The sequence below is a fragment of the Dasypus novemcinctus genome, chromosome 20, assembly GCF_030445035.2.
Source record: "Dasypus novemcinctus isolate mDasNov1 chromosome 20, mDasNov1.1.hap2, whole genome shotgun sequence".
NCBI lineage: Eukaryota > Metazoa > Chordata > Mammalia > Cingulata > Dasypodidae > Dasypus > Dasypus novemcinctus.
Window position 1 is genome coordinate 54,481,555 of NC_080692.1, and position 27,960 is coordinate 54,509,514.

The following is a 27,960-nucleotide window of genomic DNA, read 5'->3' on the forward strand; positions in this document are numbered from 1 at the left end:
TCCCTGCCCACTTGGTGGGCAGTGACTCACAGAGAAACTGCATTGCAGAGAAGGGAGGTTGGAGTTTCAACATCGGAACCTGGGAAGTAAACACACAGAAGAACACAGAGGAACAGAGAAGTCTCCATTAGACAGAGCAGAAGCCCCGGGGAGAGAGAGGAGCCATTCACCTGATAGTTTGTAGCTACAGAGACCAGATCCCTGAGCAGCTGAACCCAGAGAGAAATGTGTCCTAGGAGAGGATCAAGCTTTATCTCAGCCTCTAGCTGATATTAGAAGAACCTGGGACCACAGAGCCTTCAGAGGAAGAGAGAGGCTGAACCCTTGCAGATACTGCCAATCATCTTACATCAATACGTGGCGACAGACATTGATGAGAGAAGTAACTTATGCTTTATGGCCTGGTAACTGTAAACTTTTACCCCAAATAAATACCCTTTATAAAAACCAACAGGGAAGCAGACTTGGCCCAATGGATAGGACATCCACCTACCACGTGGGAGGTCTGCAGTTCAAACCCTGGGCCTCCTTGACCCGTGTGGAGCTGGCCCATGAGCAGTGCTGATCTGCACAAGGAGTGCCATGCCATGCAGTGGTGTCCCCCATGTAGGGGAGACCACATGCAAGGAGTGCACCCCATAAGGAGAGCTGCCCAGCGAGAAAGAAATCCAGCCTGTCCAAGAATGGTGCTGCATACATGGAGACCTGACACAAGAAGATGATGCAACAAAAAGAAACACAGATTCCCAGTGCTGCTGATAAGGATAGAAGCAGTCACAGAAGAGCAGACAACTGGAGCGGGGAGGGGTGAAGGGAAGAGAAATAAGTAAAAACGAACAAAACCAACAGATTTCTGGTATTTTGCGTCAGCACCCATTTTGCTAACTAATACATAAGCTAACCGTCAATAATGCTATTTGTATTAAGCAAGTATCTGGAAATAAAAAGAAAATCTTTTATTTCAAAAGTTCATGGAACAAGTTTTTGTAAGAAGTGTCTTAGCTCTGTAATAACATAATCTAGATGATAGCGTTTGCAAAATCACTTTCAGTTTCTGTCTCTGCTACTGAAAGCTGGCTTTGGTTTATTTATAGCTATATAAATATATGTTTTAGTACATCTGTGTGGCCCCAAACTGTGATCGATATGTTAATTTTCAATCGTATGATTACTACATCCCCATATCTAAATGGATTCAGATAACAGTATTTTACTTTTGTTTTAATCCAGTATCTCCGGTTTGCAAATCCCCATGTTTTGTGGGCAAAGTTTCCAAAAACATACCTGTGTTCCCTGACAACTGCTTTATGATTCTTTAACACTCAGGATATACCCCTATTATAAATCATATTTTTTGAAATGTTAGAAATAAATGCAAAAAAAATCTTCTAAAATAATCTAAGTAGTATAAGGGGTCCAATAACATAGTGCCTTGGGCAACATGCCCATTTTAACATTACCACTTTTATCATAGTTTACAAAATGTGCATTCATCAAGGCATAGAACTAGGTATAGTGAATGTAATGTATAGAAGTCTGACATTGCCTGTATGTTATAGGAGAATAAATGCCTTAAAGAAGACACTGATTATTCAATGGTCTAATTCCCCCTACTCCAACCTCAAAAAAAGTAGTTCAGTTACAAGATTAATTAAAAATGGTATAGGCTGACACATAAGATATGGTCACAGAGAATACAATTTGGCTGCAAAGTCCCCACAAGTAATTGAATCCACCCTGAGCTAAATCCCCCTCCCTCAACTGATCAAATTAACTAACATGTTGAACACCAAGCAGGCCATTTAATAACAGTTTTAGCTTACTTCTTATGTCTAAACCCTCACAAATGTCAACAAATTTGACACATGATATATGTTAGAAGTGCAGATACAAAGCACCTATGTAAATTTGGGTGGTGTTAATACTTAAAATCCTATAAAAAGTTAATGGGAGAGGTCTGAAGATGGTGTCAGATTAGACAGATAATGCTCAGATCTCTCACAAAAACAATGGAGAAACAGCCAAAGGCTGCCTGAGGGACCAGCATGGGGGTCAACAGACCAGGACAGTGTTTCACAACTAACAGGAGGGTGAGGAACAGATAAATCAAGAAGCTGAAACAATGCTGTGTGTTACTAAACCTTCCAGCTGCCAGGAAGGGCTCCCCTCCCCCACTCCCAAAATGCTCAAGGGGTAAAACCCCTGCTCATTTCAGCTGAGTGAGAGGGGAGCAGACATCTTCCTCCCTAGCAGATGGTACAGGGGGAAAGGGAGGGGGAGTTCGGGGGCTTTTCTTCAGTGAATTCAGTCAGCAAAGCCTGCTTTGAATCTCGGCTCTGGTCAGAGGCAAACAAAGGAAAACCAAGAAATACACTTCTGTGGAAAGGTTAGCCGATGAGCACCATCTGCTGGCTTAGTCTGGAAATTACATAGACAAAGACTGCTTTTAAAGCTTTCTTTACCCAACCTCTGGGAGAACGTCTACACTCCATTAATGAGGCCCTGGCATGATTTTGATAAGTTAAGTTGGGCAATTTTAAAGACTTAGGATAACCTAAACCAAATATCAAAGAAGAACTGTGAAAAAATAATAAAAATAGGCAAGAGAGAGTAATTGGCCATCAGAGTGAATTCACAAACATATCAGATGTCTAGACAAAAAATTACAAGCAATACTAGGAAAAAGGAAGAGATGACCCAGCTAAAGGAGTAAACCAAACATTCAGAATTTAAGACAATCAATGATAATCACACAACTCTTCTCAATCAATTTAAAGAATATAAAGAAAATATAACTAAACGACTAAAGACTGAACATGACTAAAGAGATAAAGTATATCTTTATCTCTTTAGACTAAATATGACTAGAGATTAAGAAGACACTGGGTGAACATAAAAAACAATTTGAAAGTCTCTAAAGAAAAGTAATAGACCTTGTGAGAATGAAAGGCATGATGGATGAGATTAAAAATACTTTAGAGGCACATAAGAGCCTGTTTTAATTGCCTGAAGACAGGTTTAGTGATTTCAAAGAGAGAACAAGTGAACTAGAAAAGGAAGAACAGAAAGAGAAGAGAATGGAAAAATGGAACAGGGTCTCAGGAATTGAATGGCAATACTAAATGTAAAAGCACATGCATTATCAGTATCCCAGAAGAAGAAGAAAATGGAAAAGGGGCAGAAAGAATATTTGAGGAAATAGTGATTGAAAATTTCCCCACCCTCATGAAAGACATAAATATCAATATCCAAGAAGTACAACACATCCCAAACAGAATAATCATGAATAGACCTACCCTGAGACATCTACTATTCAGAATGACAAATATCAGAGATAAAGAGAAGATTTTGAAAGCAGCAAGAGAAAAGCAAAGCATCACGTACAAGGGAAACTCAACAAGATTAAGTGCCAGCCTCTCATTAGAAACCATGGAAGAAAGAAGAAAGTGGTATGATGTGTTTAAGGTATTGAAAGATAAGAACTGTCTGCCAAGAATTCTGTATCCAGCAAAGCTGTCCTTCAAAAATGAAGGGGAGTTCAAAGTCTTCACAGACAAACAAAAACCAATAGAATATGTTGCCAAAGACCAGAAGTACAAGAAATACTAAAAGAAGTGCTGCAGCCTGAAAGGAAAAAAAAACAAGGGCAAGATACTTGAAGAAGAGTATATAAATGAAGATTATTAGAAAGGGTAAAATAGATAGACTATAGTACAATATGACAACAAAAAGCCAAAGATCAAATGGATATAGTAAGTAATGCCTTTACAATTATAACATTGAACATTAATGGCTTGAACTCCTCAATCTAAAGATGCATATGGATAGAATGGATTTAAAAAAATATATGAACCATCTATATGTTGTCTACAAGAGACTCACCTCAAACATAAGGACACAACCAGGTTAAAAGTAAAAGATTGGAAAAAGATATTCTATGCAAACTAACCAAAAAAGAGCTAGAGTAGCAATACTAATATTAGACAAAATAGATTTTAAATGCAAAACTGTTTTAAGGGATGAAGAGGGTCACTATACATTAATAAAAGGGGCAATTCAACAAGAAGGAATAACTATACTAAATATTTATGCACCTAATCTCAGTGCCCCAAGATACATGAGGCACACACTGGCAAAACTGAAGGGAGAAATAGATGTCTCTACAATAATAGTTGGGGACTTCATTACACTATTTTCAGTATTAGGTAGAACACCTGGGTAGAGTAATAAAGAAGCAGAGAGCTTGAATAATTTGATAAATAAACTAGGCCTAATGGACATCTGTAGAGTACTGCACCCTAAAACAGCAGGATATAATTTCTTTTCAAGTGCTCATGGATCCTTCTCCAAGATAGTACATATGTTGGGTCACAAGACAAATCTTAGTAAGTTTAAAAATATTGGAATTATACAAAACACATTCTCTGATCATAAGGGAATAAAACTGGAAATCAATAATGGATGGAAAATGGGAAAATTCATAAATATGTGGAGATTAAAAGCACATTCTTAAAGAATCAGGGGATAAAAGAAGAAATTGCAGGAGATTTCAGCAAATATCTTGAGACAAGTGAAAATGAGAACACAACATATCACAACCAGTGGGACACTGCAAAGGCAGTGTGGAGAGGGAAATTTATAGCCCTCAATGCTTACATTTTAAAAATCATCTTTCTTCAAGAGCTAAAACTGATGTTTTAACTGCAAATCTGGAAGAACTAGAAAAAGAAGAACAAACTAATAGCAAACCAACCCAAAGGAAAGAAATAGTAAAGATCAGAGCACAAATAAATGAAATTGAGAACAAAAAACAATAGAGAGAATCAACAAAACCATAAGTTGGTACTTTGAGAAGATCAACAAAATCAACAAACCCTTAGCTAGACTGACAAAGAAAAAGAGAGAGAAGATGCAAATAAATAAAATAAAAAATGAGAGGGGGGACATCACCACTGAATCCATAGAAATAAGAGAGATCATAAGAGGATACTATGAACAACTGTATGCCAAAAAACTAGAAAATGTAGACAAGATGGGCAAATTCCTAGAAACACATGAACCACCTACACTGACCTTTTTTTAAAATTTTATTGAAGTATATCATTCATACATGAACACACATAAACAATAAGTGCATAGTAAAGATTGTGAACTTACAAAATAAACATACATAACATCACACAAGGGTCTCACACATCACCCCTCCACCAACTCTTTGCATTGGTGTGAAACATTTGTTACAAACTATGCAAGAGCATTGTCAAAATATTATTACCAACTATATTTCTTTTCTTACATTTGGTGTATTTTTCCCCCACTCATACTATTTTTTTAAATGTATTTTTGATATAGATATTGTGAACTTGCAAAACAATCATACAGATGTGTAGATTTCCCATACAACTCCACACCCTTGTGGAACATTTAAATATTATGAGATAATATCATCAGACTATTACCACCAATCATGGTTCTTAGCATACACTTGGCACACTTTATCAATACACCTTTATTATCAACACAGTATAGCTTGGCATTAATGCAATAATATTATAGTATTGCTGATAACCACAGTCTATAGGTCACACCAATTGTAGTTTTCCAATGCTTCTCCATATTAACAACACCCTGCAATAGTGATATACATCCTCTCTAGCTCACAGAAGGACTCTCTTTCATTTGTACCCTTAACCATGATTCTCAACCACTTCTGGGTTCACTGTGTTATTCAGTCCCTAGCTTATTCTTTAGCTTACTTTCTATTGACATTTACTTCCCCAGACTACATTTTTCAGTCACAATCCCATTTATAGACCAGTTGTTACTCACTATAATGTGTTGCTGTCAAGTCTATCCATCTCCAGACTTTTACAGTCAAGTTAATTAAAACTTCTACGTACATAAAAGCATCCATAGTTCTTCTGAATCCCTCCTCTTATCTCCTTATAACCTATACTCTAGGTTTTAATTCCACGTGTTTATTATTTGTATTTAGTTCATATTAATGAGACCATGCAATATTTGTCCTTTTGTGTCTGGCTTACTTCACTTAGTATAATGTCTTCAAGACTCATCCATGTTACCACATATGTCCCAATTTCATTTCCTCTTATTGCAGCATATTATTCCATCATATGTATATACCACATTTTGTTTATCCATTCATTGGTGGATGGGCACTTGGGTTGTTTCCATCTTGTGGCAATTGTGAACACTGGTGTGCAGATGTCTGTGTTATAGTTTTTAGTTCTTCTGGATATATTCCTAGTAGAAGAATTGCTGGATCATATGGCAGTTCTGTATTTAGCTTCCTGGGGAACAGCCAAACTGTCTTCCACAGAGGCTGCACCATTTTACACTCCCACCAACAGTGAAAGAGTGTTCCTATTTCTTCACATCTTCTCCAGCACTTATTGTTACCTGTTTTTTTTAATAATGGCCATTCTATGTGGTATTATATGATATCTCATTGTTGTTTTAATTTACATTTTCATAATAACTAGTGATATGGAATATTTTTTCATGTGCTTTTTGGCCATTTGTATTTATTGTTTGGAGAAATGTCTATTTAAATCTTTTGCTCATTTTTTAATTGGATTGCTTGTTCTTCTGTTGTTGAGTTGCATGATCTCTTTATATAGAATGGAAATCAAACCCTTATCAGATAAGTGGTTTCCAAATATTTTCTCCCAATTGACTGCACTGCCTTTTCACCATTGTGATGAAGTCCTTTGAATCACAGAAATGTTTAAGTTTGAGGAGGTCTCATTTATCCATGTTTTCTTTTGTTGTTCATGCTTTTGGTGTAAGGTTTAAGAATCTACCACCTACCACCAGGTCTTGAAGACGTTTCCCTACATTTTCTTCTAGGAGCTTTATTGTACTTCCTTTTATATTTAGGTCTTTGATCCATTTTGAGTTAATTTTTGTATAAGGTGTGAGATAGCTGTCTTCTTTCTTTCTTTTGCTTATGGATATCCAGTTCTCCCAACACCATTTGTTGAATAAACTGTTCTGCCCCAACTGGGAGGACTTGACAGTTTTGTCAAAAATCACCTGACCATAGATGTGAGGGTCTGTTTCTGAACCATCAATTTGGTTCCATTGATCTATGTGTCTATCTTTATGCCAATACCATGCTGTTTTTACCGCTGTAGCTAGGTAATATGATTTAAAGTCTGGAAGTGAGATTCAATGCGAGTGAGATTGCATTGAATCTGTATATCAATTTGGGTAGAACTGACATCTTAATGATATTAGTTTTTCAATCCATGAGCATGGAATATTCCTCCAATTATTTAGGCCTTTTAAAATTTCTTTTAGCAATGCATTGTACTTTTCTGAATACAAGTGCTTTGCATCCTTGGTTAAGTTTATTCCTAAATATTTGATTCTTTTAGTTGCTATTGTAAATGGAATTTTTTCCTGATGTCCTCCTCAGACTGTGCATTATTAGTGTAGAGAACCACCACTGATTTTTGCATATTGATCTTGTATCCTGATGCTCTACTGAAATCATTTATTAGCTCTAGCAGCTTTGTTGTAGTTTTTTTGGGTTTTCTAGATATATAGTCATATCATCTGTGAATAGTGAAAGTTTTAATTCTTCCTTTCCAATTTGGATGTCTTTTATTTCTTTTTCTTGCCTGATTGCTCTAGCTAGAACCTCTAGCACTATATTGAACAACAGTGGTGACAGTGGGCATCCTTGTAATATCTTTATCTGGCTTTGGTATTAGGGAGATATTGGCTTCAAAGAATGTGTTTGGTAGTGTTACTTCTTGTTGAATTTTTTGGAAGAGCTTGAATAAGATCAGTATTAAATCTTCTTTGAATGCTTGGTAGAAATCACCTGTGAAACTGTCTGGTCCTGGGCTTTTCATTTTGGGGAGCTGTTTGATGACTGTTTCAATTTCTTTACTTGTGATTGGCTTGTTGAGGTCTTCTATTTCTTCTAGTGTCAATGTAGGTTGTTTGTACCTTCCTAGGTATTTTTCCATTTCATCGACATTGTCTAGCTTTTAGCATAAAGTTGTTCATAGTATCCTCTTATGATCTTCCTTACTTCTGTGGGGTCAGTAGTAAGGTTCCCTTTTTCATTTTTATTTCATTTATTTGCATCGCCTCTCTTTTTTTCTTAGTCATTCTAGCTAAGGGTTTGTCGATTTTGTTAATCTTCTTGAAGAACCAACTTTTGGTTTTGTTAATTTTCTCTGTTTTTTTGTTCTCAATTTCATTGATTTCTGCTCTGATCTTTGTTATTGCATTCCTTCTACTTGCTTTAGGATTAATTTGCTGTTCTTTTTCTAGTTCCTCCACCTGTGTAGTTAGGTCATTGATTTTAGCTTTTTTTCTTTTTTAATGTAAGCATTGAGGGCTATAAATTTTCCTCTCAGCACTGCCTTTGCAGCATCCCATAGGTTCTGATACATTGTATTCTCATTGGCATTTGTCTCAAGATATTTATTGATTTATCTTGAAATTTCTTCTTTGACCCACTGATTATTTAAAAGAGTGTTGCATAATCTCCATATATATGTGAATTTTCCCTTTATTTGCCACTTGTTGATTTCCAGCTTTACTCCATTATGATCAGAGAAAGTGATTTGTATAATTTCAATTTTGTTGAATTTATTGAGATCTGCTTTGTGTCCCAACATATGGTCTATCCTGGAGAAAGATCCATGAGCACTTGGAAATAATGTATATCCTGTTGTTTTGGGGTGCAATGTTCTGTATATGTCTATTAGGTTTAGTCCAATTATCATATTATTCAAGTGCTCTGTTTCTTTTTTCATCTTCTTCCCAGATGTTCTATCTAATGTTGAGAATGGTGTATTGAATTCTCCAACTATTATTGCACAGATGTCTATTTTCCACTTCAGTTTTCCCAGTGTTTGCCTCATGTATCTTGGGGCATCTTGGTTAGGTGCATATATATTTATGATTGTTATTTCTTCCTGGTGAATCATCCCTTTTATTATTATGTAATATCCTTCCTTGTCTCTAATAACAGTTTTGCTTTTAAAGTCCATGTCATCTGATATAAGTCTAGCTACCCCAGCTTTGCTTTGGTTACTACTTGTGTGGAATATCTTTCTCCAACCTTTCATTTTCAATTTATTGGTATCCTTGGGTCTAAGTTGAGTCTCTTGCAAACTGAACATATAGATGGCTTATATTTTCTTATCCATTCTTCCAGGCTGTGTCTTTAGATTGGGGAGTTTAATACATTAACATTCAATGTTATTACTGTAAAGGCAGTTATTATTTCATCCATTTTGATCTTTGTATTTTGTCTGTCATTTTGTATTTGACACTTTTAGTTACTGTTACTGATACAGTTTGCATTTCTAGACTCTTCCAGGCCTCTCTCTCCTGTCTTTTCTTTTCATGTTGTACCACTCCTTTTAGTATTTCTTGAAAGGCTGGTCTTTTTGTCATAAACTTTCTGTTTATCTGTAAATATTCTAACCTCACCCCATTTTTAAAAGATAATCTTGCTGGGTATAAAATCCTTGGCTGGCAGTTTTTCTCCTGTAGTATCTTAAAGATATCATACTACTGCCTTCTTGTTTCCATGGTTTCTGATGAGAATTGGCACTTAATCTTTTGGGGTGTCTCTTATATGTTATGCATTGCTTTTCTCTTGCTGCTCTCAGAATTCTCTCTTTGTCTCTGGCATTTGACATTCTGATTAGTATGTGTCTCAGAGTTGGTCTATTTGGATTTATTTGGATGGGAATATGTTGTGCTTTTTGGACATGGCTATTTATGTCCTTCAATAGGGTTGGGAAATTTTCAACCATTATTTCTTCAAATATTCTTTCTGTCCCTTTTCCCATTTCTTCTCTTTCTGGGCCACCCATGACATGTATATTTGCACATCTCTTGCTTTCATTTTGTTCCCTGAAACCCTGTTCAATTATTTTCCATTCTTTTCTTCATCTGTTCTTTTATTTATTCACTTTCGGAGGCCATGTCTTCAAGCTCACCGATCCTTTCTTCTGCTTCCTCAAATCTGCTGTTATATGCCTCCAGTGTATTTTTAATTTCATTTATTGCACCTTTCATTCATTCCCATAAGGTCTGCTATTTTTCTATGTATGCTTTCAAATTCTTCTTTGTGCTCATCCAATGTCTTCTTAATACCCTTAATCTCTTTAGCCATCTCATTGAATTTATTAAGGAGATTTCCTTGAACATCTAAGATTAGATGTCTCAACTCCTTTATGTCATCTGCAGGCTTATCTTGTTTCTTTAATTGGGCCATCTCTTCCTGTTTCTTTGTATGGATTGTAATTTTTTGTTGGTGTTTTCACATCTGGCTTGCTAGATGTATTTATTCTGAGTATAGTTTCTCCCTTTAGTTAAGGGATTTCTTATCTTTTCTCCCTTGCTTGTTGTGTAGTAGAAGCCAAGGATATAGTTGGTGCTGTAAGCTATAGAGGCTGAAGCTGCCCACATTGCCCCAGGAATTGATGAAGTTTCTCCCACTTTTCTTCTCTGTTAGGGGTAGGGGCAGAGCTGTAGCTATGTATAATAATCCCAATTGGGCACAAGATTCTCTGTAGTCACCCAGAGACACTGGTGAAGCTTCACACCCCTACTTAGCCTACCTTAGGCAGGGATGAAGCTATAGTTTTGGTCAGAAATCTATGCTGTGTGGGTCCAAAATGACTGCAGTTCCTCAGGTAAACTTAGGTATCACCAGTCCCTCTCCCTGGGAGTGGGAATTAACCCTCTGGAGTGCCCAACAATTTACTCTCTTTGGGCCAAATATGTCTGCAGTTGCCCTGAGAGGCTTAGGGAGTACTGCCCCTTCTGCCCTTTAGGGGGTGGAAACAGAACCACAAATGCTCAACAGTTCAGTTCTGTAGGCTGAAAGTACCCACCATTGCCTGGAGAGGCTGAGGAAGCATCAGCTCCCTCCTATCCTATTAGGTGGTAGGGGTGGTTCTGTGGTTGCTCAACAGTTCAGTCCCTTTAGGCCAAGAATACCTGCTGTTGCCTGGACAGGTTGAGAAACACCAGCCCCCTTCTATCTTAAGGCATGGGGTTGGATCCACGGGCACCTGACAGTTCACCTGACAGTTCATCCCTGTTGGCTGAAAGTACCCACCATTGTCCAGAGAGGTTGTGGAGACACCAAAACCCTCCTATCCTATTGGGGGTGGGGGTAGATTTATAGGCATCCAATAGTTCAGTCCACACAGGTTGAAGGTCTGCTATTGCCTAAAAGGGCCGTGGAAATATCAGCCTCCTTCTTTCCTATTGGGTGGTGAGGGTGTATCTACAAGTACCCACCAGACCATGCTGTGTGGGTCAAAAGCATCTGCAGTTACCCAAAGAGGCTGGGCAAACACCGTCCATCTCTTGTCCTACTGGGGATGGAGGTGGAACCACGGGTGCCCAACAGTCAGACTTGTGCAGCCCAAAACTGTTGCCCGGAGAGGATGAGGCAACACCAGCCCTCTCCTATCCTGTGGGGGAATAGAAGTGGAGATGGGCTCAAAGGCACTCAGCCCACTGTATGGGCTGAAAACTCCTGCCATTTTCCGGAGAGGCTGGGAATACCCAGTTCCTCTCCTATTCTCTTTGGGTGCAGGGATGCAGCCCCAAGTGTCCAACTGCCAGTGGTGTCCGACCAGGTGTTCGACTGCCAGCCTCTGCCAGCGGAGAGCACTTGCAGTTGCCTGGAGAGCCTGGTGCAGGTCCTGCCATCTACCTCTCTGCTGGAGGTGGGGCTGGAGCTTAGGCTAGGGTTGGAGTCTGATCTTGGTGGAAAGAAGCCCATCCCTAACTTCACTGGATTTCAGTCAGCCAGGCTCCCCCTCATGCTGGGGGTGGAGTCAAGATGGCAGCTACTGGACTTTCCTGCTTGAACACGCTCAGACCCTAGCTGACTCTAGGATTATGCTTTAGCCAGCTGAGTCCTATAATCAGTAGCTGAGGTCAGTGGACATCTGTCTCTTCCTCCACCATTTATGGGAAATGGAGCTTTTAACTCCAGCCACAGAACAGCTCTTGAGGTGGCTTGCACCCACAGAGTAGGATGGGCACCAGCCTCTGTGGTGTGGCTTGCAGCTTCCCAGAGAGGTGGTGCAGGTCCCCCCAGCTTCCTCCCTGCTGGAGGTGGGACTGGGGTTTAGACTAGACCTGCAATCCAACCTGGGTGGAAAGAAGCCAGTCCTTGTAAGCCCTGATTTTCAGTCAGTGCCACTTCCCCTCGTGCCCAGAGTAGAGTCAGAATGGTGGCCACCAACTTCCCTCTGATCTGGAGAAGTTCAAAGTTTAGTTGTTCCTAGGATTCTACTTTAGCCTGCTGAATCCACTAGTCTGTAGTTAAAGTCGGTGCCACACCGTGTTTTCCTCCGTTTATTGGGGGAGATGGAACTTCAACCATGGAATAGCCCCTGAGGTGGTTTGCATGCCATGGGCACTGACCTCTGCAGCATGGAAGGCTCTACTCATGAGTCCTCTGTGCAGATGGGCAGTCTCCTCCTTCCATACTCTCAAGGATGTTGCAGGATACTCCTCTGGTCTCCTCAGTCCTCCAAAATGTGTTTTAGGTAGCTCTGGGTGACCACCAACTACCCTGTTTCAGGAGTTGGCTCCAGGAGCTCCTTACTCTGTACACTGACTGTAGAAGAAATAGAAGAGCTCAAAAAACCAATCGCAAGTAAAAAGATTGAAACAGTCATCGAAAACCTCCCAAATATGCACACTCATTTCATAGCGGCATTATTCACAATTGCCAAAGTTGTAATCAACCCAAATGCCCATCAACAGATGAATGGATAACAAAATATGGCATTTACATACAATGGTATTTTACTCAGCTATAAGAAGGAATACAGTACTAACACATGGAATAATATGGATGAATCTTAAGGACCTTATGTTAAGTGAAGCAAACCAGGCACTGAAGGACAAATATTACATGACATCACAAATATAAATTAAGAAAATTGAACAGACTCACACAGCTAGAGTCTGGAAGATAGAGTTACAGGAAATAGATAGGGAGAAGAAGGTTGTGAGTCAGCACCCATATGAGCAAAATCTATGATAGGGTGGAAGGGTGTAGTTCTGCAATGAAGGGACATACCAGGCATGTGGTGATACTATTTAGCTTGGGTGATGCTGGTCTGACAAAGGAGTAGGGAGGGGAGGGAGAGTTTGGCAGTCCATGGAACTTGGGGGATGGTTGGGGAAGGGAGCAGGTGAACACTGGGGATTGGTGGGTATGTGGTTGAAACTACAATGTTGGGAATGCTCTTTTGGCAACATGGCAAGGAAGGCTTACTGGTTTAGGGTGTGGTAGTGGGGGGCATTTGGGACAGGGCACACCTGGGACAGGCTTCTAGGGAGTGTGTGAGTGATTATTTTGTCATGGTATGTGGTATCAGTGGGTCAAGACCTACATAATGAGTGGCTCCCACCCTGAGGAGGTCTGCTATGTTCTCAAACAGATGGGCAGGAGTCTCTCAAGAGCATGGGCAGTGTCTAATAAGGGTGGATAGACCAATGTGTCAAATCCTCAGTGTTGTTGCAAGTAACTATGAATCTTGTCCTTCAAAGAGTGAAGCCTGGTGGTTGCCATGGGCCCCAAGAGGAGGGAGAGGGAGGAATAAAATAGGAGGAATGGGGGGCATTTTGGGGGCAGTGGAGGTATTCTACTGAATTTGCAGTTGCAGATGGACACAGACCATGTTAAATTTCAACAAAAACTTATAAAAGTATATGACCCAAAATGTAAGCCATAATGTAAACCATTGACCATGGTTAGTAGCTATATTTCAATATTTTTACATCAGTTCTAACAATGTATCAGTCACATAAAAGTTTATTAATATGGGAAGGGGGAAAAAAGGGGAGATGTTGGGTATATGGGAGGCCCTGTATTCTGTAAGTGACTTTACTGTGACCTCAAACTTCTTCAACGACAAAATGAAAAAAATTAAGACACGGGGAATAAATGGAAGAAAAGAATGTCACTGTACATACAAGACAACAGATCTTACAATGATGAAAGGCAAAATGTCAAAAAAATTAAATATTTTTTCATTACCTCTTTTTTATCTGTTCTTTTCCTATTTTTTAACATTTTTTTTCCTTTTTTTAAAGATACATAGATCACACAAAATGTTACATAAAAAAATGAGGTTCCCATAGCCCTCATTCCCCCCACTCCTCCACATCAACAACTTCTTTCATTAGTGTGGTATAGTCATTACATTTAATGAATACGTTTTGGAGCACTGCTACACAGCACGGATTAAAGTTTACACTGTAGTTTACACTCTCTCCCAGTCCATTCAGTGGGTTATGGCAGGATATATAATGTCCTGCCTCTGTCCCTGCAATATCACTCAGGACAATTCTGAGTCCCAAAAATGTCCCTACATCACACCTTTTTTCCCTCTCCCTGCCTTCAGCAACTCCCATGGCCACTGTCTCCACATCAGTGATATAATTTCTTCCATTGCTAGAGTCACAATAATTCTATAGTAGAATACTAGTAAGTCCTCTAATCCATATTTTATTCCTCCATGCTGTGGGCCCTGGGATAGTGATGTCCACTCCCACCTCTAAATTGATGGGGAGCTTAGATCCCACATAGCTGATAGATGGAATTCTCCTGCTTGCAGTTGTAGACTTTCTCAGTTCTTTGGTGCAGTGGTAGACCATCTTCACCTCCTTGTTAGCTGATCTGGGTAAGTCCAACAAATTAGAGAGTCTTTTAATATCCCAATTTAAAAATTTTATTTTAGTTTTAGTTTAAAAAAATTTTTGTATTTTATTTCTTATGCTTAAAACTATCATTATTATTTCATTTTCTTATTAATTGTATTTGGCTGTTTCATGGCTTCATTTTTGAAGAAGTTTTGGGTCACAGAAGGGTTACAACTGTGTCAGGGGAGGATCATTGGTTTGGGGTGTCAGTGATGGGGGATACATGGGAAGAAGTTCACCTGGGCATACATATAAGGCATATAAATGTGTTCAGATGTCCATGGGACATTGACACAGTTTTTGGAGATTCACACAATAAACAAAAGAATACCAAATTCCCATCCTGAGGAGCTCTGCCACATTCTCTAATAGAACAGCAAGAATCCCCCAAGTACAGGGGAAATAACTAGTAAAGGAGGACGGTCCATTAATGGGTCCTTGATATTGATGACTATGCTTATGAGGCTTTACTCTTGAAATTGAAACTTAGCCTAGTGTGGTAGGGTGCCTAAGAGTTACCTACTGGGAACCTCCCTGCTGCTCAAATCTGGCCTCTCCCTAAGCTGAACTCAGCATATAAATGCAATAACTTCCCCCAAGCATGGGACATGACTCCCAGGGATGAGCCTCCCTGGCACCAAGGGTTTGCTACCAAGTACCAACAAGTAATGCAACTGGAAATAAAAAAAGATGTTGACCAATGGGGGAAAAGGTAAAGACAATCAGTTTATATGGCTAACAGACTTCAACATGAGTCCGGAGGTCATTCCAGAGGTAATGTTTATGCATATCTCAGCAGGATCTCATTAACAACTTAAGTAGACACTACCCCAAATAGAGGGACTCCTGAGGGCTATGGAGACATCCAGACATGATAGTCAGGGCAGATAGCTCAGGAGTTTGGTCCTTGCCAGTGGGTTCCACTTTGGAATTTATGTTCCCCAGGGTGACAAAGTTGGACTCAGCTGTGGTTTCCTACATATGGCTCTTCTGTCCTTCTATTTGAACCTATAATTAGTACTAGAGTTGGTAGGTATATGTCTAGGAGACTAAATCTTTGTGCCATCCATTGTCAACTTGGCCCTAAATCTCAATGGAGTTGTAACACTTACTTTCCAGTTCATTGGACTCACCCAGGACAACTAACAAGGAAGAGCTGATGGACAAACAACATACCAAGGAAATGAAAGTGTCTACAACTGCAAGCAAGAGAGTCCCATCCACTGGCCATATAGGAACTATACCCCCTCTCAATTAGAGGTAGAGTGGGCATCACCATCACAGAGACCTCAGGATTGGGGAATGAACTATGGACTAAAATAGACTTACTGGTATTCTACTATAGACTTATTGTGATTCTGGCAATGGAAGAAAGATCACTGATGCAGAGTCAGTGGCCACTGGAGTTGCTGGGGGTAGGAAGAGGGAAAAACAGGTATAATATGGGCACATTTTTGGCACTCAGGAACCATCCTGAATGTCATTACAACAATAGATACAGGCAATTATATATCCTGCCATAGCCTGCAGAGTTGAGTGGGAGAGAGTGTAAACTACAATGTAAGCTATAATCCATGCTTGGCAGCAATGCTCAAAATGTGTTTATCAATTTCTCTGAATGTACTACACTAATTAAAGATGTTGCCAATGTGGGAAAATGTGGGAGGTGTGTGGAGTGGGGCATATGGAAATCCTCTATATAGTCTATGTAACATTTATGTAATCTAAGTATCTTCTAAAAAAAATATGAGTATAAAAACAAAACAAAAAAACCCAAAGATGAAAAGTCCAGGACCAGATGGCTTCACAGGTGAATTCTACCAATCATTCAAATGTGAAACTAATACCGATCTTGCCAAAGCTCTTCCAAAAATCGAACAGGAAAGAATGTTACCAAACTCATTCTATGAAGCCAACATCACCCTAATACCAAAACCAGATAAAGATACTACAACAAAACAAAATTATGGACTGATATCTCTAATGAATATAGATGCAAAAATCCTCAACAAAATACTTGTAAACCAAATCCAAAAGCATGTGATAAGAATTACATACCACAATCAAGTTGGTTTTATCCCAGATATGCAAGGGTGGTTCAACATAAGAAATTCTATAAGTATAAAAATCCACATTAATAAATCAGAGAAGAAAAATTACATGACTCTCTAGATTGATGCAGAAAAGGCATCTGACAAAATACAGCACCCTTTCTTCATGAAAACACTTCAAAAGACAGGAATAGAAGGAAGCTTTCTCAACATGGGTAAAGTGCATATATGAAAAGTCCACATCTAACACTGTACTCAACAGTGAAAGAATGAAAGATTTCCCACTTAGATCTTGTTCCCAAAGCCAATAAAAATCACAGCAGCCTTTTTTTTTTTTTTTTTTTTTTTTTTTTGCAGAAATGGAAAAGTCAATCATCAGATTCATTTGGGAAGGTAAGGGAACCTGAATAGTCAAAAATGTCTTAAAAAAGAAGAAAGAGGTTGGAGGACTCTCACTTCCTCACATAAAAGGATATTAGTTAGCTACAGTGGTAAACACAGCATGGTACTGGCATAAGGACAGACAGATTGACCAATGGAACTGAATTGAGAACTCAAAAATTGACCCTTACATCTACAGTCAAATGATTTTTGACAAGGCTGTTAAACCCACCCAGCTGGGCCAGAACAGTTCACTCAACAAATAGTGCCAGGAGAACTGGATAGCCATTTCCAAAAGATGAAAGAAGACCCCTATCTCACACCTTATACAAAAATTAACTCAAAATGGATCAAGGACCTGAATATAGAAGCTAGAATGATTAAACTCCTAAAAGAAAATTTTGGAAAACATCTTCAAGATCTTGTGGTAGGCAGTAGTTTATTAAACCTTATTCCCAAAGCATGAGCAACAAAAGAAAAAATAGATAAATGGGACCTCCTCAAAATTCAACCCTTTTTTACCTCAGAGGACTTTGTCAAAAGAGTGAAAAGGCAGCCAATTCAATGGGAAAAAATATTTGGCAATCACACAACTTGACAATAAAAAGATGAAAAAATGGGCAAAAGACTTGAAAAGACAACTGTCCAAAGAAGATATACAAATGGTGAAGAAACATATGAAAAAATGCTCAACATCACTAGCAATTAAAGAAATGCAAATCAAAACTACAAGATATAATTTCACGTCTATTAGATTAACCTCTATTAAAAAATTGGAGGGAAGCAGACTTGGCCCAGTGGTTAGGGCGTCCGTCTACCACATGGGAGGTCCCCGGTTCAAACCCCGGGCCTCCTTGACCTGTGTGGAGCTGGCCCATGCGCAGTGCTGATGTGTGCAAGGAGTGCCATGCCATGCGGGGGTGTCCCCATGTAGAGGAGCCCCATGCACAAGGAGTGCGCCCTGTAAGGAGAGGAGCCCAGCACAAAAGAAAGTGCAGCCTGTCCAAGGATGATGCTGCCCACATGGAGAGCTGACACAACAAGATGACGCAACAAAAAGAAACACAGATTCCCATGCCACTGACAACAACAGAAGCAGACAAAGAAGATGACACAGCAAATAGACACAGAGAACAGACAACCAGGGTGGGGGCGGGGGAAGGGGAGAGAAATAAATAAATAAATAAATAAATCTTTAATTTTAAAAATTTGAAAAACTGTAAATGTTGCAGAGGATGTGGAGAGATAGGAACATTTATTCAGAGTTGGTGGGTATGTAGAATTGGTTCAGTCACTGTGGTGGACTATTTGGCAGTTCTTTAAGGAAGTTGAATATAGACTTGCCATGGGACCTGGAAATACCATGGCTACGTATATACCCAGAAGAACTGAGAGCAGAGACATGAATAGATATCTACACACTGATGTTCATAGCAGCATTATTCACAATAGCCAACAGTTGGAAACAACCCAGGTGTCCATCAACCAATGAATGGATGAACAAATTGTGACGCACACACCCAATGGAATATTATGCAGTGATAAGAGGAAATGAAGTCATGAAACATATGATAACATGGATGAATCTGGAGGACATTATGTTGAATGAAGCAAGCCAGACACAAAAAGACAAATACTGTATGATTGTCCTATTATGAACTAAATATATTATGTGAAATATGAATATGGGTAGAGTTGCATATATAAGACCATTTTTCTTTGAAGCTTAACAAATGTAAGTTAATACTACAAAATGTCAATATCAGACAAAAAAAATACCATTATACTAAGTGAAGGAGACCAGACACAGAGTACTACATATTGTATGATTCCACTTATATGAAATGTAAATATAATTCAATTTATAAAGAAGAAATGAGATTAGTGGTTAGGTAGGAAGGAATGATAAAGGGTGTGGGGTGTTTCTTTTTGGAGTAATGAAATTTTTCTAAAATTTTTGAGATGATGAATGTACAACATTGCTAATATACCAAACGCCATTGATTATACACTTTGGATAGAATAGCCAGAAACAATGGCTATGTACAGTGGGGGAGGCATACAGAGATTGAAAGGTGAGGAATTTTCTTGCTTGTTTGTGTGTTTGGTTTTTGTTCATTATTATTATTGAAATAATGAAAATGCTATAATAATGATTGAAGTGATGAATGAACAACTATGTGAGTATACCAAATACCATTGATTGTACACTTTGGGTGAATCATATGCTTTATTAATATGTATCAATAAAATTGATTTGTGTAAAAAAATCAACATGCACTTTCCGGCACAATAGATTATGTTTACTTCTTATAAGAGTTCCTCACTGCAGAGTTGACAAGAATCTATTATATATTTTTATTTATGTTACGGTATATCAAAGTTTTGCATCCAATAGAGTACCATTGTCTAGCATCAATATTTGGCTAATACTATTAGAGTATTTATTAATGATTTTGAGGAGAAATGATACACAAAGAAGAGTTTTAATTGCAATTACCAATGACAAACAATATGCTATCCTGTCCATCCAGTGGAAAAGAATCAGATGACCATATTTTGTCACTTTTGTTAACTATGTATACTCAGAGCCTTTGAAACCCTTATGTAATCCTCAGATTTGCTTAGGGTTTTGTATTTTCACAAACACCCAAGTTTTTCTGGTCAAGGAACTTGGGGAAGCAGTGGTTTCTTTCACCCATTTACCTCTCTGATGAGATGGTTCCTTGAACCATGAAGGAAGACTTGTGGCTTCCACGAGGTGCCCAAGAACTGACATACACTCTTGGCTTAGTTTGCCCCATGGGTGAGGCATGGCCCCACAGCACAGGCCCCTTCTCTCTGCTGAAATACTTCACATAACCACAGAAAATTGTGTCCTCTCACCACAAGTGTACCTGCAGTCTACCTGAGTCTGTGTGGATGCAGATGGGGTGATGTTCTAGAAAAGAGATTGGTGTAGGGTTGGTGTCTTCTTCAGTATGGAGAAAGAACTGTTAGGTCCATGCCCAAAAAAGAGACATGATTTCTTTTAAAATAAAAATCTTTTTTGGCTTTTCGAATTCTATTGTTTTTTTTTTCTATAGGAGTATATTCTATGTTCTTTCTATAGGTAGAATTTCAACTTCATTACTACTAAAATTTTTTTCTAAGACCCAGTATTTTCAGAAGAAATTACTCTTGCCCTTTATTTCCAGGCATGGCAAACTTCAGTGAAAGAAGGCAACAGTGGGTCTCTGCTGGTCTGAACATCTGCGACACCAGGGCCCCCAACCCGAACAAGGCTAACAAGGCTGTCTGGGTCACAGCGACTGCAAGTATGCCCTGGGGCAATAACACAGTTAAGAAAGTTATTAACAAGGAACAAATGTCTTATTATGAAGAGAAAACAGAAGCAAGAAAAATGAAGCACATTTCCCAACTGTAGACTTAACCAGTTTCTAAAAGCCTCTTGTCAAGTTTATAAATGGAATTGGTAAATGTCTGATAAGAGTGGCAAACATAATGCCATTGACCAAGATCGAAGAATCCCTTTTAAAAATGAAAAATGGAACCCTTTTTATGTGCCAAGTCAAGGGCATGGTACAATTTATTTCTCCCTTGAAAATATAAGTCCATTTAGCAAGGTTTCTTCCTATAGCCACAATGAACTGACAGTCTTGATTTACTAAAGATGATTGACTTAAACTGGAAGGCATGTGCACACATGGGAGTTTTATGTCACCTATTGTGAGAGGAGTTGGAATTCATTTGCGATGTGGATGTTGGACATGACTCTGACTCCAAGCAAGTGCTTTTATTCATATTGTTAAGGGTTGACTTGAGCACCTCAAAAATACGTGTTCAAAGACTAAGCCCCAGTCTCATGAATACGGCCATATTTGGAAATAGGGTGTTTAAAGATGTGATTAGCTAAAATGAGGACAGACTCGATTAAGGTTGACCCCAAGCCCAAATGACTAGAGTCCCTATGACAGGAAGGATCTTGGCAGACAGACAGACGTGAGAGGGGAGAAGGCCCTGTGATGACAGAGGCTGCGAGCACAACACCACGGAGCAAGCACTGAAAACTAGAAGAGGGAGGGAGGGTTCTCAGGATGGGTTTCTGAAGTTTGATTCTGGATGTCTAGCACCCAGAACTGATAGAAAAGTAAACTCTGCTGTTTCGAGTTACCCAGCTTGTGGTACTTTGGTTCAGCAGCCCTAGGAAACTAAGACTCTGATTCTCATCCAGGATGCCCCATTTCAGGGTATTAGTAAAGTCAAACTTGAATAGGTCTACTTTGTAATTAATTGCCTTGAACTTTCTTTACAATTAAGAGTTGTTCTAGACCTGGCAACCTAACATTTGGAAGCTAATTTTGAAGCTCTTCTTGAACATATGATCTCCTCACTACTGGCCTAAAGTTTATTTATAGTAACTCATTGGGAAAATGTTTTTGTTTTAACCATCATAGTCAGACTGGCTGTTTGTTGGATGTCCATACATTACTGAAATCCCAGATCGTAGACTTTATCAGGCAGTTATCTTTTCTACCTAGGCAACACAGAGGGGACATGACCTGAAGGCATTAATAGAACATGAAGCAATGAGATTAGACTCATATAGCTATGTTTTAAATTTGCATCTTAATAAACTGTTGCAATATTTGCTCTTTCAAATAAAAAACTAATTTGATTTTTATCATACTTCATTTATGCTAGCAACATTTTGTATAGTCTCTTTTTCTTTTCTTTCAGAGCTATTGGGGCACAAAATTGTGATGATGTGAAGGATCATACATTGCCTTCACTCTCTCCAAAATTATGGTACTGCTTTTCCAAGACACATGTGCTGTTGCTCTTTTAGAGTGTTTTCATGCCCATGAAACATAGTAAGTGACTATACACAGCACAGGCTCTCCATTGACAGTGACAGATGGAGTCCCAGAGAAGGGGGTTTTCTTTTCTTTAGGCATAGAAAAAAATAAAGCAGATGTTAATGTATTGTGTGAGGGCATAAACAACACCATTTCTTCAGGGAAATAAGAAGTTTTACTGATGAGCTCAATTAATATTTCAGAATCAACTTGAGGCCCATAACTATGTAGACATTTCTATCATTTTGAGAATTCAGATGTTTTTGGTAATTGTAGCAGGTAAATTTGCCACGTAGATTTTTATTGCTAATTCTTTACAGAATACTCTAGCAGGGTGGGATTTTAACTTGGTTTTTGACTTTGTGTTGCTGTGGTTTTAAAATTAATTTTGAGGTACTGGTGAGTAGAAGACATGTTTTATGTTGGCTGAGGAGAAATATTGTGGCTATAACTTAATACTTTATCTTCCTCATTATGGTAGCTTAACTAACTCTGATCAGAAAATGAAATACTCCTTTCTTAAAACCTCATCTCCTATGTATGACATAGCTTAAAATTTTGTAAAATTCTTGGGCTGAGTTTTAAGGATATTGCCTAAAAACTTCTCCCCATAAAGATGTCCACATTCTAACCCCAAAAGCTGTGAATAGGCAAGATCATGTAACAAAGGGGTATTAGGTAGTAGCTGGAATTAAGGTTGTCAGGTGACCTTAAAGTCGGGAGCATATCCTGTTTTTTCAGTGGGCCCAGTGTAAGTAGAAGGCTCCTTACATGTAGAAGAGGAAGGAGAAGAGATGAGAAGCAAGTCATTGCTGCTAGTTTTGAAGATGAAGGAGGCTGTAGCAGTTTAATATGGTTATAAATTCCAAAAATAGATATTGGATTATGTTTGTAATCTTGTCTGTACCTGTGTGTGATTAAGCTATGATTGGAGCTTTGATTAGGCCATGTTATTAGGGCATTGGGTCCCTGTCCCTTGATGGGTGGGGACTCACAGATAAAAGGCATATCAAAGGACAGAATTGGGCAGAGGGTGATGTTGGAGTTTTGATGTTGGATTTTGATGCTGAAGCCTTAAGCTGGAGCCCTGGGAAGTAAGCTAACAGAAGAAAGAGAAGCCAGCCCCAGAAAGGGAGGAACCCTGAACCCAGGAAAAAGCAAGCCCTGGGAACAGATGAACCCTGAGCCCAGGAGGAAGCACGAACCTGGAAGGGAGGAATCCAGAAAGCCTGAATTCTCGCAGACGTTGGCAGCCATCTTGCTCTAACATGCGAAAATAGACTTTGGGGAGGGAAGTAACTTAGGCTTTATGGCCTGGTATCTGTAAGCTCCTACCCCAAATAAATACCCTGTATAAAAACCAACCAATTACTGGTATTTGCATCAGCACCCCTTTGGCTAACTAATATAGGGGCCATGAGCCAAAGAAAATGGGTGGTGTCTGGAAGCCAAAATGGGAAGGAAACAGGCTCTCCCCTGGAGCATCCAGACAGTAACACAGCCCTGCTGACACAGCAGTTTTAGCCCAGTGTGGTTGCTGAACCCTGTGAAGGCTCCTTTTATGGCAAGAGACTTTGCAGCTTAAGGCTCTTGGGATGGGAAGAGTATCCTGGATTATTAAAGTAGGACCAAATGTAATCCCATGTATCTTTATAAAAGAGAAGCAGAAGGAAATTTGAAACAAGAGGCAGTAGCCATGTGATAGAAGCAAATAGAAGCAGAGCTAGGGAGAAAATCTTCTATGCAGCTGCCTCTGAAGATGGAGGAAAAGGACAGGCCAAGGAATGCAGGTGGCTTCTAGAAGCTTCTAGTACAGCTTCAACAGTGTGACGTCCACACTCCCCTGAGAGCCTCTGAAAGGAGCACAACTCTGTTGACACCTTGACTTTAGCACACTGGAACTGATTTTAGACATTTAACCTCCAGAAATGAAAGGATAAGTATTGTTTTAAGCCACAAAGTTTGTGGTAATTTATTTTCTCAGTCATTGGAAATTAATACACTCATAAAAACTTTATCCTTTCTAGGTTGGCTTAGTATTGCTATAGCCTGTGCATAAATTCAAAATTGTTTCCAAGTGTACCTAGTCCCCAAAATGGCCAAATAAATAATATAGGCCCTACAGTCTTTGAATGTTCAGAAAGGATGTGAGACTGAATGTGTATTCAGGGTTGCCTCCAGACAGGATGTGGAAGATATGCTAATCCAAGCTGGCTCGGATGTGGAGAATATGTAACTCACCTGGAGGAAATAACCTATCTGATACTAAGAACAAACACTGAAGAACCTAACCAAAGGTCTGTTTGCATACCATCACTGTTAGTCTCCCCAGTCCTATATCCTCTGTATAAAAGGGTCTGAAAAAGGCTATTCGGGGCTCGGTTTTTATTAGGACAAGAGTTCATCGAGCCCGGCCAGTCAAAATAAACCAACTTCCTTCTCGGTACTCTCGTGTCCTGGCCTTTGATACCGCACACACCCGATTTCTCTTTGATACCGCACACACCTGATTTCTCTACAACAGTATCAGAAACTTAACTTTATGTTCTACCATCACTATTAAGATGCCTCATTTGTTGCAATTTTTTCTAATATACTGAGAAGGAGCCTGAAAACTATAATGTTTATAATAAATTTGCAATATTTGCATCCAAGTTTTCTGGAGCCTTTCCTAGACATCTGTAAACATTCCACATGATTACATCAAACCAAAGTCAAGTGTATCCCCAAGTAATTTTCTCTCAGGCCATAATTAGAATCATAAACAGATATAAAGAGGTTCAATAAATTAACATTTTCTTTGTCTTTAAGTCTTTCCTTTACCTGTGTTTAAGTAAATAATAAAATAGGTCTTCCCAAAACAATAATGAAGAAACAGAAAAAGCAGAATTACATAATTGGTGATACTATTTATGTTCTTTAAATCAAGTCCCACTCCTGAAGGAGTTAGGTAATGACTTAAAGACCACTTTAAAATAGTCAAATATGGGATGGCCCTTAAAGTTCCTTTTCAACATGTGATTCTAAAACTCTATGATTCTCTGTTGAAGCAGATCAAACCAATAGCACAGAATATCTGCTTTCTTTTAGTAACATTTCTAATAATAAATCATAAAAGCAAAGCTTTCTTTATCGCTTTTGAAGATTTAAAGTCAGGCCCAACAACACTTCATTTACCTGGCATTGCTGGTAGACTTGCTGGAAAAATAAACTGAGAAAACACTTTCCAAAGTCTGGCACAGTGACTGACACAGAAAAGTCCTCAATTTAATTTAAAAAAATACCTGGTTATTCTTTTAATTGTGGAACTTTTTTATTTCAAACTTGTTTGACAAAAATGTTTTTAAAATACTACAGTTGGCAGCCATCTTGTTTCAACATGTAGCAACAGACATTTGGTGAGAAAGTATCTTTTATGGTACCTTGAGTGGGACTCTTTAAGGCCTTGTGAATGTAAACTTCTACCCCAAATAAATACCCTTTATAAAAGCCAAAAAAAAAAAAAAGTACTACAGAATTTCTTGCAATAAGAACTCACTGAATATAAATTAATAATTCATGATTCAGAGATTGTCACATTTGCTCATTAAAAAATAAACACCATCCCACTTTCCCAGATATTGCAACATGAACACCTCTTAAAATAGAAATATTTTAATCAAAAGTTGAAGTAATTTTATCTGAAGTTCTTTCTCACCTACAGTATAATCAATCATCCTTACTTTCTTAACAATGCCTAATGGTCTTTTTTTTTTTTAGGATTTATTTATTTACTTATTTCTCTCCCCTCCCCCCCTGACCCCGGTTGTCTGTTTTCTGTGTCTATTTGCTGTGTCTTTGTCCACTTCTGTTGTTGTCAGCAGAACGGGAATCTGTGTTTCTTTTGGTTGCCTCATGTTGTTGTGTCAGGTCTCCGTGTGTGTGGCACCATTCCTGGGCAGGCTGCACTTTCTTTCACGCTGGGCAGCTCTCCTTAAGGGGTGCACTCCTTGCGCGTGGGGCTCCCCTACGCAGGGGACACCCCTGCGTGGCAGGGCGCTCCTTGCACGCATCAGCACTGCGCATGGGCCAGCTCCACACGGGTCAAGGAGGCCTGGGGTTTGAACTGCAGACCTCCCATGTGGTAGATGGATGCCCTAACCACTGGGCCAAGTCCACTGCCCCAAAATCAAATCTTTATTTCACCTTTATTTAAAACAATAAAAGGAGAATTTTGCAGACTGGCCCATGGAGTGCTAGGAGGCTCTATGGTGGGAGTGGGTATATGAAGGGCATGGGCATGTGAGTTACACTGGTGGGGCTCCTATTGCTGCTATTCTAATAAGATGCCTCAGCTTTCTCTAGGTCTGTTGGGTTTCATATTTGATTGGAAGAAAGGTTGGGTACTACTGTCTTATAGAACTTTATCCCAATAAAATGTGCTTTCATATAGAGTAGCTTCATTAAAATACATTTCAGCTACAGCATAGATTGATGGCTGTCCTTGGACACATGTCTGCCCAGTGTAAGGACTTCATTTACTAGCAATCCTTGAAGAAGGTGTAGTCATATGACTCACTTCTCTCTGAAAGAATGTAAATGGAAGTGGTCTGTAAAATTTCTAGACCATGTCCTTAAAAGGAAGTAGTGACCCTTCTAAACCAATTTCCTTCATGCTACTTCTTGGAACAGGTGTATGATACCTGGATCTCTCTCCACTCGGAAACTCTAGCATGAAGTCACGTGGCCAAGGAAATCTGGAAGTAGTATGGAAACCCAATTATTCTGAGACCACCATAATAGTTGAATTGTATAAATTCATACTTTTATAAAAGAGAGAAATAATTTGAGAGAAATAATTTTTCATCATGTTTGAACCAATCTTATTTTGGGTTTCTGTTATATGCACCCAAACCTCTATCCTAAATAAAACACCACCCTAGAGGCTTTCATGATATTAGTACTAAAGATTGTTAAATGTTGTTGAATTTTCATAACTAGATACATACATTGGACCTTTTGTATCTTTTGCTATTTATTCATTTATTTCTTGGCGAAGGTGGTTGTGCAATGAACTCAGGCTTCTGCTTGTCCAACAATTGTTTCTAATGCATACAAATAGATTAAAATAAGGAGAGGCTGTCAAGTTTTGTTTTAAAATGTTTGCTTAAAAATGAGAGTTATCATTTCAGCTTACCCTCCCCCCAACCCCCAAAAAGCAAACTACCTTAGATTTAACTGCAGTCACAAGAATACTCAGAGGTAAAACAATCCACTGCCCTACAGAAAAGCATATTTACAGTCCTGTATTGTTAGCAGTCTTTTCAGTAACAATAAATGCAGGCTTCTGAAAGCTTTCTGAAGCATTTTATTTATTTAAGTCAGAAAATCACTATTACCCCTGCAGATTCAGTTACAATTTGTGGACAATAATAAAATTTGTCTAGGTTAGTCAGTGAGTAGGAATGTTCACAATTCATTTTGGAAAAGTAAACAAACACAAAAATGACTTTGAAAGAAATATACATTTAGTATTCAGAAGATTGGAGTATAAGAGCTGTCATTTAAGTAAGGAATACTGAAAAACATTTAAAGATGAAATACAGAAATAGAATAGACTTCTGCAAAAGGGACTGAGTATGATAAGATGCACCAGAGGATGAAAGGAGAGGGGTGTTCTAAACATGTTAACTGTTAACAAGCATAGGGTTCTATTATCTTAGGAATGGATCCAAGGAAACCTGAACAAAGACATCCCAGGAACTGACTTGTCAACCAGGAAAAGGGCATGTGATGAGCAAAATTCCAGGTCATAGATAATCAGCATATGTCACTCTTGGTGGTTTGCTAACTATTACCAGAGAGATATGTGTAACAGGTATCAGGTGGCTAGGGAAAGAAACTAAGGCTACCTGAGGTGAAGGCTGCTTGGCAGATATGAGATACCAGGG